This window comes from Stomoxys calcitrans, chromosome 3, assembly GCF_963082655.1.
Source record: "Stomoxys calcitrans chromosome 3, idStoCalc2.1, whole genome shotgun sequence".
NCBI classification, from domain to species: domain Eukaryota; kingdom Metazoa; phylum Arthropoda; class Insecta; order Diptera; family Muscidae; genus Stomoxys; species Stomoxys calcitrans.
This window is the reverse complement of record NC_081554.1, coordinates 184,506,854-184,518,448: the sequence shown is the minus strand read 5'-3', so window position 1 is coordinate 184,518,448 and position 11,595 is coordinate 184,506,854. Positions and strand designations below refer to the sequence as shown.

The window sequence follows — 11,595 nt, the reverse complement described above, 5'->3', positions numbered from 1 at the left end:
GTCAAACTTGGCCGGTTGTTAACTTAAAGCCTTGGTGCCAACCATTAGAAAAACTCTTATAATTACTGCCATGGCATAATTACCAGGTATTGTACCGCAAGCAGCTGAGTGCAATTTTTCTTGCGAATTGCATTATCTGTCCACGAGTTCTTGTTTTGTGTGTGTATTATAGTTAAGAACCATAAAACACACAAACAACAAAAAATTGCGTGAACTAGTTACATACACAAAATCATAGTTGCACTAATTTTGACAGATAGTGTACCAAATATTTTGTTGTCGGGCAACTGCCACTACCTGTAAATGAATATATCCTGATTAATGCTGTTTGCTGTACACTACCTGTGTTAATATGTTTTAGATGAAAGCGGCGGCGGCGCTTGAAGTAGTAGTAGTCGGTAGCGGCGCGCGGCTGGTTAAAATCGGCTCAGCTGTGTACTCTGCAAACCACTCAGTCACATAGGGAACTGATAATTCGAGTGGTCGATGAAAAAGTGATCGGAAAAAATGTTTGTCCATTTTTCATTTAAATGAGATGCCGCATTCAAAATCTTATTTCATAGTGAGCGAAACATATTAAACGGTGAAATGTATAAAAAAATATAAAAACATTTTCTTGTCAGAAATTGTGTTTTAATATCTTAAGAACTGAATTTTGTGAAGTGTGTCGTCGTCCTGTTTGAGTGTGTGTGAGTGCAATGAGTAAGTGAGTTAGGTGTGTGTTTGTGCATGAGTGCGATAAATGAAAATTTTCTCACTCACACATGTGTATGATGAGTGTGGCATATGGTTAATGGTTAACCAAAAAATCTGTCTAATTTGAGTGGGTAATCGTCGGCAACAACACTTGTCATGGCTGTCGCAATAGATTTTTTAGTAAACAAAAAAATGTTAATTGTTCTATTTGGAGAATAACAATACTTTTGTAAAATGTATTTTGTGCTTTTAATAGCTTAATGAATTTTGTAATATTTAAGAATATCTTTGCACCGCAAAAAAGTTACAGTGTACTGAAAATAAACGAAGGGTCCGAATGTGTTTCTCTACAAAAAAAAAAAAACAGCAACAAAAGAAATTATGAATGTTTGATGATGATGTCAAACTTTGTTGTAAAATAGTGGTATCCTCCCAATCAGTGTCTATCTTTTTTCTGCGTGAATGAGATTTGTTAATTATTTTCTCTTTTCGTTTTTTTAATGATGATGAATGTGTGGTGCCTTCTTGACGCCGCCGTCGCCTTCCTATGAACTATGTTGTCTGTCGTGTCAATTGCCAATCAGAATAATAGAGAAGGAAAAAAAAAAATAAATAGAAAACCAGAACAGATATCATCATTTTATTAAATCCATAAGTTACGTTGTTACTATTTTTTATGTCATCATCGTGTTATGGTTGTTGTTGTGGTTGCGTGTGCTGTGCTTGTGAAAACCCTAGTTTATTAAGTGTGCTAAACGTCGTCTGAGAAAACCATCATCAACATTGACATTTGAGGATTATTTTGGAGATTTGTCTTGATTTGTGCACAACATTCATTGAGGTAAGCCATAAACAAAATAAAAACTCTTAAAATTATTAAATTTTTTGCAATTTCCTTTATAAAATAAATTTGTTCACTAAGCCATAGTTTAGTTTCTGTTATACCTACAATCAGATTCAGGAACTCTGCAATTAACTGGGCTACGATTTGACATGTTGTGTTCTGTTAAACTCAAGGCTCTCTTCACCGGTTTGGTCATAGCCTAGGAGCTGTCGTGCTACTTGTTCGTCTAACTAACTCTCACACAAGTGTGTTGTGAGACATCTGGTTATAGAACGGATCTGGCGTAAATCCCAGGTTAATAGCAATAGGGTGGATCCATCTGCCGGCTCGTAGTTAAAACAAGACCACTCTCGTTTATCTATTGATGTAATGAAAGGCCCATGGGTTCCAGGAATAGCATTCAATCGGCTGATACACTGTTTAACCCAAAGGTTATCTCTTTAAAACCCTCGCTCCTTAAGTCTCTGGGAGGTCAACTGTATCTGTCTCTAAAATTAGTTGTTTATGTCTTCTGCTCATCCCCGAGCGGTGGGTGTATATCTATAAAATATTCAATTGACTGCTGCGAAAAAATACTTAGCACGAAGATACAATGAAATATGTTATTGTATCTTCGCACTTATGATCTTTTTATCTTCGATCTTGAGGATCTTTAAGGAGGTGATCCACAATACTCAGTGAAAAACACACTGCTACAACTACAAATAAAACTCATTACTAAAGCGATAGCCCGTCACAGATCTGGATCTTATTTCACTATGTGTTGCCTATTTAAGAGCTTCAATCTGGAGTTGAAAAGCCTCAAAAGTATTAGGTCGAAAAGGACCAGAAATACCTATATGCACATTGGAATAAAAATTGTCGCTCTTACTTACTTAATTTGGCTATGACAGAATATTTGTTCCAATAGCCGAACGAAGAATAGCGTTCCAAGCGCCTCGATCTAATGCGCTAATTCCAAAATCTCTGACACCAAGTTTCGAGGTGTCTCCCACCACTTGATCTTTCCATCGGGCTTTTGGTCTTCCCTTTTTGCGTGTACCATCGTGTTTGCGGTTACGGCGGTGCCGATGTAGATGAAGTTACTGACTATCTCAAAGTTGTGATTCCTAACTTTCTCCATTTTCTTTATCTGCTCGGTTGTACAAGGTGTTTTGGGAGTTGAAACCATCCATTTCGTCTTATCTCCATTTACTGCCAGACCCATTTTCACTGATTCCCTTTCGAATCTCTCAAAGGCAGCAGTTACTACTTCCGGTGACCGACCTATGATGTCTATGTCGTCGGCTGCCTCCTTGTCTGAAACCTCGTTTGGTATTAAATGGATCGTAGAGATTCTTTCCTATTCTTACTGAGAAACGCGTATTGCCAAGTGTCATCCTGCAGAGTCTGATTAATTTTGCAGGGATACCAAACTAAGACATGGCTTAAAATACCTTTGAACGTAAAGGAGCTTCGAAAGCGGCTTTGTAGTCAACAAAGAGATGGTAGGTGTTGATTCGTCCTTCTCGAATCTTTTCCAGAATTTGGTGCAGTGTAAATATCTGGTTCAGGGTGGATTTACCAGGCCCAAAAGCCGCATTGATAGGGCCCAATTATCTCATTGACTTAAGGTTTTAATATTTCACACAGTACGCTCGAGAGTATCCTGTATGCGATTATTCCTCTGTAGTTGGCACATTCCGTCTTGTGTACGAGACATAGTATGCTGAGGTTCCAATCATCCGGTATGCGTTCTTCTAGCGAGATTGCGCAGATAAGCTGATGCATACGCATTATCAGCGTGTCGCCTCCGGTCTTAAATATTGGGTTGCCCAAAAAGTAATTGCGGATTTTTCATATAGTCGCCGTTGACAAATTTTTTCACAGCTTGTGACTCTGTAATTGCATTCTTTCTTCCGTCAGTTATCAGCTGTTACTTTTAGCTTGCTTTAAAAAAAAAAAGTGTAAAGAAAGTATATTTGATTAAAGTTCATTCTAAGCTTTATTAAAAATGCATTTACTTTCTTTTAAAAAATCCGCAATTACTTTTTGGGCAACCCAATAGTTCAACGGGTAACCCGTCGGCTATTGCTGCCTTGTTGTTCTTTAGTCGGGTCACTGCTACCTGGTCCTCATTCTGACTAGGAGGTTAACATTCTATACAATCATCATTGATTGGTTCTGCGGTATCCTCTTCGGACATTGGCAGTTGGGTAAAATGTTATTTCCATATCCTCAGCATGTTGTCTGTGTCAGTTACCAGATTTCCTTCTTTTTCTCTGCAGTAGGATGTGCCTGCACTAAAGCCATCGGCTTGACGTTTAATTCTTTGGTAGAATTTCTGGACTTCATTTTGACTCCTGTACATCTCAATTCGCTCACACTCACGCCCTTCCCTTTCCTTTTTTTTCTGCGGAATAGACGTTTCTCCTTTTTTCTTTTCTCCCGATACCTCTCCTTCATCTGGCGCTACTGATTGCAGGGTTGCTCTATATGCCGCATGCTTGGCTTCAGTAGCATCTCGACACTCTTGGTTGTACCATGGGTTTCTTAGAGGAGACTTCCGGTACCCAAGTACGGATTCGCTCCACGGATCGATCGTACATCTTACACGCTGGGTGAATGCCTTCATCTATCACAACCTGATCAATTTGTTTCCTCGTGTTTTGATCGGGTGGCAGCCATATTGTTTTGTGCATATTTTTATGTTGAAATCGGGTGCTACTAACTACCATGTTTTTTGCCGCGGCGAAATCTATAAGCCTCAACCCATTACTGGACGTTATCTCGTGGAGGCTAAACTTTCCGACTGTAGGACCAAAAATGTCTTCCTTCCCTATCTTCGCATTAAAATCTCCCAGAACAATTTTAATATCATGAGCGGGGCAACGTTCATATTCTCTCTTTAGGCCCTCGTAGAAAATATCCTTGGTCTGCTCGTCTTTGTCTTTCGTCGGGGCATAGGCAAAAATAAGGCTGACGTTGAAGAATTTGGCCTTAATGCGGATTGTGGCTAGCCTCTCATCCACCGGAGTAAAGCTTAAGGTTTCAGTCTCCGAATAAACACAAATCCACAGCCAAATTCATGCCTAGTGTTATGGCAGCTATAGTATAGTTCGTCACCGTTTGGTGTTATAGTGACGCCATTCCCAGTCCATCGCACTTCCTGTAAGGCGGTAATATCTGCCTTTTACTTCTCTAATATATCGGCCAGTGCGTATACTGCACCTTCTCTATAAAGAGTTCGGACATTCCAGGTGCAGATCCGCAAATCATGGTCCTATTTTCGTTTACGTGGGTCGTCAACGTTGTGGGGGGATCCGTTTTTACTATAGTTCGTCACCGTTTGGTGTTGTAGTGACGCCATTTCCAGTCCATCGCACTTCCTGTAAGGCGGTAATAACTGCCTTGTACTTCTCTAATACATCCGCCAGCGCGTATACTGCACCTTCTCTATGTAGAGTGCGGAAATTCCAGTTGCAGATCAGCAAATCGGGTCCTTTTTTCGTTTGCGTGGGTCGTCAACGCAAACGATACTCATCTCGAGTATCATTGGCACTCAGTATTTAATTAATTTGTCCCTCACATCCACCATATAAAATAGGCTGGTTCCAATTTGGTACATGAGACGAGCTGCCCTATTTAAATGGCCAAAATCGCCCCCTTGAGAGCAAAAATATGTGTCTCCTGAGATAAATAGGACTAATATTTCTACTCCGTAGCGCAGAGGTGTACAAATAAGGAGGCCACCGCAGCGCAAAGGTGTAGAAATAAGGAGGCCACCGTAGCGCAGAGGTCAGCATGTACGCCTATGACGCTGAACGCCTGGGTTCGAATTCTGGCGAGACCATCAGAAAAAAATGTTCAGCGGTGGTTTTCCCCTCCTATTGCTGGCAACATTTGTGAGGTACTATGCCATGTAAAACTTCTCTTCAAAGAAGTGTAGCACTCGGCTATAAAAAGTTGGCCCCTTATCATTGAGCTTAAAATTGAATCGGACTGCACTCATTGATATGTGAGAAGTTTGGCCCTGTTCCTTAATGGAATGTTCATGGGCAATACTTGCAAAAAAATTGCAATGTGCAATATTTCTACAGGGAAAGAGGGTTATTCTAAATTTGGACAGAGACAGTTTTCGTGAGTTTGTGCTATCCTGATGGTGCAAATCCAGATTTCATAAGGATGAGATTATGTCGAATATGCTCATGGAAAGAGAGGATGGTGCCAGTCGTGATTACCAAAAGATCAAAGAAAGTCTTATATATATTAACAGGAAAATGTCAAATTTGAGCAGAAGGCACTCCTTGACATTCGTGTTCTTGGGAATTGTAAAAAATATCCATCTAGGGAAAAACTTTATCGCCACGGACACTCTCAACTCTGGTCATGATAACCTATGCCTTATCCAAGGATATTTTGTAGCCTTTTATAATGAAAATCTATAAACGTACAAAGATTTGACATTGAACGAAACACAAAATAAAAATTTCTTTCACCTTTCCTTTGGTACACACGCAAAAGTTTTACAAACAGAGTTTAAAAGGCCTAACGCTCCTTATCAGAGGGCAGAGGCTAAATTTCCTAATCACAAAGTACAATTTGTATGCCGGTCGTGTGGTGACTGGTTGACAGGCTGGCACACTCCTAATTAATATGTATAAAGTCATTAACGATTTTCGGTAGGGAATTTAATTTATACAAAAATAATGTGAGTAATTCTTCAAAATATTGTTGAGAAATTTTTGTGACATGTATTCACTTGTAACGTACTTTTTTGAATTGTGACTGCTTGCGTACATATTTTTAATTTCTCATTTTGTTTCCTTGCTTCTCCGCTTCTTATCATTGCCGGCCAACTATAACAATGGTTTCTGTTATATTTTTTGCCTGCTACCGACAGTTGCTGTACCCTGCTTTGTTATTGTGTTGTGAATGAAATATAAGAAATGCTTTTTCAAAGAAATTCTTATCTCGTTTTTTGTTGTTTGTTTATTTTTTTTTTTTTTTTTGGTCTTAAGTGATTTTTATTATGCCCCTATCTAGTTTTGTCCTAGAGTAAGATCTGCGGTATAACTATACTGTGGCTATTGCAGAACCTACGATCAGATGTTTTCTATTTCTTATGGCCAATCTCTTTGCCACTACCATAAGATTTTGCTATTATGCCAGGTCCTCTCTCTCTCTCTCTCTCTCTCTGATTGATTTGACATTTAGATAATTGGTTGGAGAGAGAATGATAACGTGGATAGCCAAATGGCATTTTGTTAAATGATGTTTATGCCCCTTCTTGTTTTGGTTTAAAGTAACATCAGAAATATTGTGGTCATTGCAATCATTGACAGTGAAAGAGAGTCATTGATAGCAATATACCTATACGATCATATGTTCTTTCTTATCGCTTCAGTCGCTCTACCTTTTTTGTTGTTAAAAATGGTAAGGCCTCTCTCTCTCTCTCTTACTTTGCTTAATTTGTCATTTAAAGAATTGTGCAAGGAGGGAATAAGAAACTTCGGCTATAAAGACATTCAATTTGTATTTTGTTTCCAAATTCAAATGGGTATATTAAAATTTCATGGATACTTAATGGGAGTTGATTGGGGTATCGAATATTCTTCATTTTGTCATTATTATATTATGAGAACTCCCTTTACCCCTATAATTTATAATTCATATTTCACCTTGACAACATTTAAGGAAGACAAAAATAACAACAAAATATGCGTCATCATTGTGTGGCCAAACCCAAAAAGAAAAAAGGCATGTGCTTTAATTTTGTATTGGAGTAGTATGTCTTCATACACAAAAATCAATGTTTTTATTGATTATCTATTGATTAGATATCTACAATATTATTAAAAAAAAAATAGAAGAACACCAAAAGCGCACAAGTTAAGTTTTAAATTCTAAATACTAAAATCAAAGTAGATGAAAAAACACAATTTTTTATAATAAACCAGTAAGGAAGGGCAAAAGTCGGGCGGTGCCGACTGTATAATATCCTACACCTACCCCATAATTACAATGTGGGAGCTATATCCAATTGTGAACCAATATTGATTGGATTAAGCAATCCGCATCAAATTTCGAGCAAATATCTTCAAACTGTAATAACTACAGTTGACAAATACCATGGTAGCCGGTTGTACGCACCGGATTGACCCGATGGAACCCTCATCGGCAAGGGCTGCCACCTCAGTGTACGTGTTCGTCTTCTTTCGTCATGGGAGAGGCACATCCCGGAGTGGCTTCTCCGTACGTTTCTGGTCCGTGCCGGGATTGAAAAAAAAACCCCGGACCTGGGTTCTGTTCGGTTTGCCTGAACCGCCTCCGTCTTCGGTCGGTGTCGGTGAGGTTTAACCGGTGCTTGGAGTGGGTACATTTCCGATATTGCTCGGTCCCCACTTCACTACGGGAGTATAGTCATACTGCGACCCCAGCAAGCGTCGTCGTCGTCGCCTTCTGCGTCCTCGTCGTCGGACTATGTGACCCCCCCGACCTCTCCTGTACGGCAATATACGCAACGGCAGCATCCCAGCCCAAATATTGCCAGGCCAGTGCCGGGAAATGTATCGTTTTTGCAGCTTAACTGCAACGGACTGCGTGGCAAGATCGATGAGATCGTAGATTTTATGAGTCGGAAGAGCATATCGGTCGAAGCGATCCAGGAGACAAAGCTGACCAACACCTGCAGCTTTCACAGTTGCCACGGATACAATGTGCTACGTAAGGATCGTTCAAGGAATGGAGGTGGGGGATTGGCCTTCGTGATACACCATTCTGTGCAATATAGACCCATCTCGCCTGCGCCTGGCGCTAGTGACCCCTACATGGAATGCATGGAGATAGCAGTCAGTTCCGGTACTGCCGAAATAGAGCTATACAACGTGTACATACCGCCGGTTGGTAGCCGTGTCCCGTTTAATGGCCAAGCTTACAACCCCGACATTAGTGGTTTACTATCTGGCTACTATCGCACTTCATGGCATTTACCCCTTATAACAATCAGCGTGGCACAGCTTTGGCAGAACAGATTGAAGGCTCCACATTTTGCACGATGAATAAGGATCCCTCTACTCCCTGACCTCCTGAGTGACGTTTCCTGGCAAGCCGTCATATCTTTGGGGTCAGACCACCTCCCCATAATTCTCACCATCGACCGACCACCCGACTTCATAACCTCTGAGCGCTGGACGTTTATCAATCAAAGAAGGCCAATTGGGCTGGCTTCAGAGAGTATACCAATCGCCGCTTCAGTGCCAATCGCTCGCTTTATACCAGCCGGTCGAATACCCCAAGTGCGGCACAATTTCCCGATGCAGGCAGTGGTACTCGCAGACGAGCGTGATTGGATTCGTGGTATGGACCCCACTAAACCCCAGAATCAGCGAGCTGAATCTGGAAATAAACAGGATAGTTAACGAACATAAACGGAATTTGTGGCTGGAACACTTGAAGCAATGAGAGTGTTGGCTGTTCGCTGTATGTCCCGATTGTAACCAGTGACCATACGATACACGTTACCTGTTTAACTGACCAGCCAGACCCACTCGACTCAGACCCAGATCCCTGTGGACGAACCCCATCTTAGTCGCAGAGTTCCTCGGTCTTGACACTCAACAGAATCAAGCAGACGAAAGATAGAACACAACAAACCGCTGCAACAATAACAACAACCAGTTTGATAAACAACCAGACGAAAGATAGAACACAACAAACCGCTGGAACAATAACAACAACCAGTTTGATAAACAACCAGTACGTTCAAAAAGACTGAGTATTTTTTCATGTTTCATTTTATTTTGGTTCTCCAGATGCCGCCTTGTGTCAATCTACCTACTGTCTACGCCCGTATTGCAACTTTTATAGATTTTATAGAGTGCGCCCTATTATAAAATACCTACAATCCCTTGTTGGTAATGCGATTTTTTTCCCACCATACATCATTTCGCCAAACGATCAATAAAAAACTCGTTAGCTTACTCTCTTGAACTAGTACCACATGAATCGCGGAGTGATGACTCATTTTTGAGCATTAATGCCGATGTAAAGAAACGAAAAAGTGCATTTTCGTTGTTATGTTATGTATTGCAATAAAAGTGCAAAGGTGCAAAGAAAATAATGCAATGAACCAAGCAGCAGCAGCAAGCAGCAGGCAATAATTCAGCGTTCAACCAACGCTCGAAAATGTCATGTGGCAATGAACGACCATCAACAGCGGTAATCAGAGAATTGTTTTTTTTTTTTTTGTGTACACCCAAAAAACGAAGTTTTTAAATGTCAAAACAATTTACAGAAGTGAATAGATTACAAAATATTTTAGTTCGAGATTTAATTAATTTCAATTGAGATTGAAACAAAAGAAAAACAAAATAAGTAATTTGGAGAGCTCCATAAACCCAACATACCGGAAATGTAGACTGTTCAGGACTATATGTATTTCCAAAGAAAGGTATTTGAGATTATGAAGTGAATGTTTACATTCATTAATAGTAGGGGAGAGAGGGGTGCCTCTGCATCAAAACTCATAAGGGCGTACATGCAAGCCTATTAAGATGTTAGGAGATTCAAATAAAATATATTTGGACTTAGATTATGCGAAATTGTGGTAAAAAAAATGAAGAGAAAGGGGAGGGGCGTCATCCCCTGCCTATTTAGGAGAATATAGGTCTCAAAATCTAATTATGACTAGGGTACGAATCTCATGCTCACATATTGCGGACGTCTCATCCTCAAAAACCCCGCTTAGAGGTGGACATGTAGTCTGAATAAAGCAATATGTGATAAAAGTTTTTTAATAGGTTTTTATGACGTGCTTCACGACAAAATGCTTGGAACAATTTTCGATATAAACATCTATTTGCGTACTTTTCCAGTAAAAATGTGCCAGTAAAAACTTGCAGGAGAGTAAGAGCCATTTTACTCTCTTTAAAAGATTTACAAGCAAAAGTACGCGAACGACTTCCAGTGAAAATTTGCAGAAAACAGCTGATTTTTGTTTTGGTTGTTTTTTTATCTGCTTGCTTGGAAAACATTTTTTTTTTAAATAAAAAATGTTGGCGATACTTTTGAGGTATTTTCCTTAGATTAACTTTAATTTATTGACCCGAGAGTGAAAAGGCTAGAAGGAGAGCCATTCGTATATCCGTGATCTCCGTGCCGCTGGAAAGCCATCACAAATTACCATGCAATTCCAAGGCAGCCGGTTGTACGTACCTCAATGGCCCGATTGAGTATTTCATTGGCCCGATGGAGTCTTTCAGTGTACAACACAATGCTACAATAACAACAACAACCGTGCACGAAGCTACGAATGTCATCCGTGGCAAGTTGCGCAAATCGCTGGTTCCAGACAGAATCTCTACACTGATGCTGAAGAATCGGGATCTGCCTTGAGTCGATTACCTTACAACTATCCTCAGCCTATCTGGAAAATTAGCAGTCTGATCCCGCTACTGAAACCTGAAAAGGACACTAGCAAGGGGGAGTCGTACAGACCGATCTCCCTTTCTCATTAGTAGCCAAGATGCATGAGGGACTACTCCTCCCGCTCTTCTCGTTGGACAATTTCCATTCACCGATTAGCAGCATGCATTTCGAAGGCTACATAGGACTACAACTGCTTTACATGCCATCACCGTATACGAAAGTACACTTGTTGTGCTGACAAAGATACCTTGAACTAACCATCTAATGCTTTCGGATATTGTGGCTAGATAAACTGCTACGACCAATTGAGGCTAAGGGAGTTTTCTATTTGGTCATGTGGCGGCTACGGAAACTTTGTTGTCATAGAAGATATCTGTATCCGTTCACAATTGGCAGACTAATTTGCACTAATTTTTTCTAATCCCACTGTGCGTCATTTGTTTAACTGCCCAACTAAACCCACTCAATCCCATGGCAGCATTTTCCCTCCTTAACAAATTCAAAGGAACGGTGTTAGTTTCTCCGATGAGGATGATTCCATCAAAACACTTAAGATACCGATAATTGCTCTTTTCTTGGTGTCTGGAAGGATATAATGTTTTAATTTTTCAAGATTTTCCTAATAATTCCGCAAATTTTGCACTTAC

At 40.2% G+C, this 11,595-nt stretch overlaps 1 protein-coding gene across 4 annotated transcripts in view; it reads left to right on the top strand.

Moving 5' to 3' along the window:
- Nucleotides 1-451: 451 nt before the first annotated feature.
- The window catches only part of LOC106084391 (serine/threonine-protein kinase GA29083), a 103,671-nt gene continuing 92,527 nt past the window's right edge, over nt 452-11,595 (top strand). The window contains exons 1-2 of one of the 4 annotated variants that reach the window (XM_059364403.1): nt 452-590; nt 1,281-1,537. The gene's annotated coding sequence lies outside the window, so the exon portion shown is untranslated. Of the gene's footprint in view, nt 1,538-11,595 lie in introns of all 4 variants that reach the window. The other 3 variants (XM_059364402.1, XM_059364404.1, XM_013248033.2) reach the window with 3 other exon arrangements.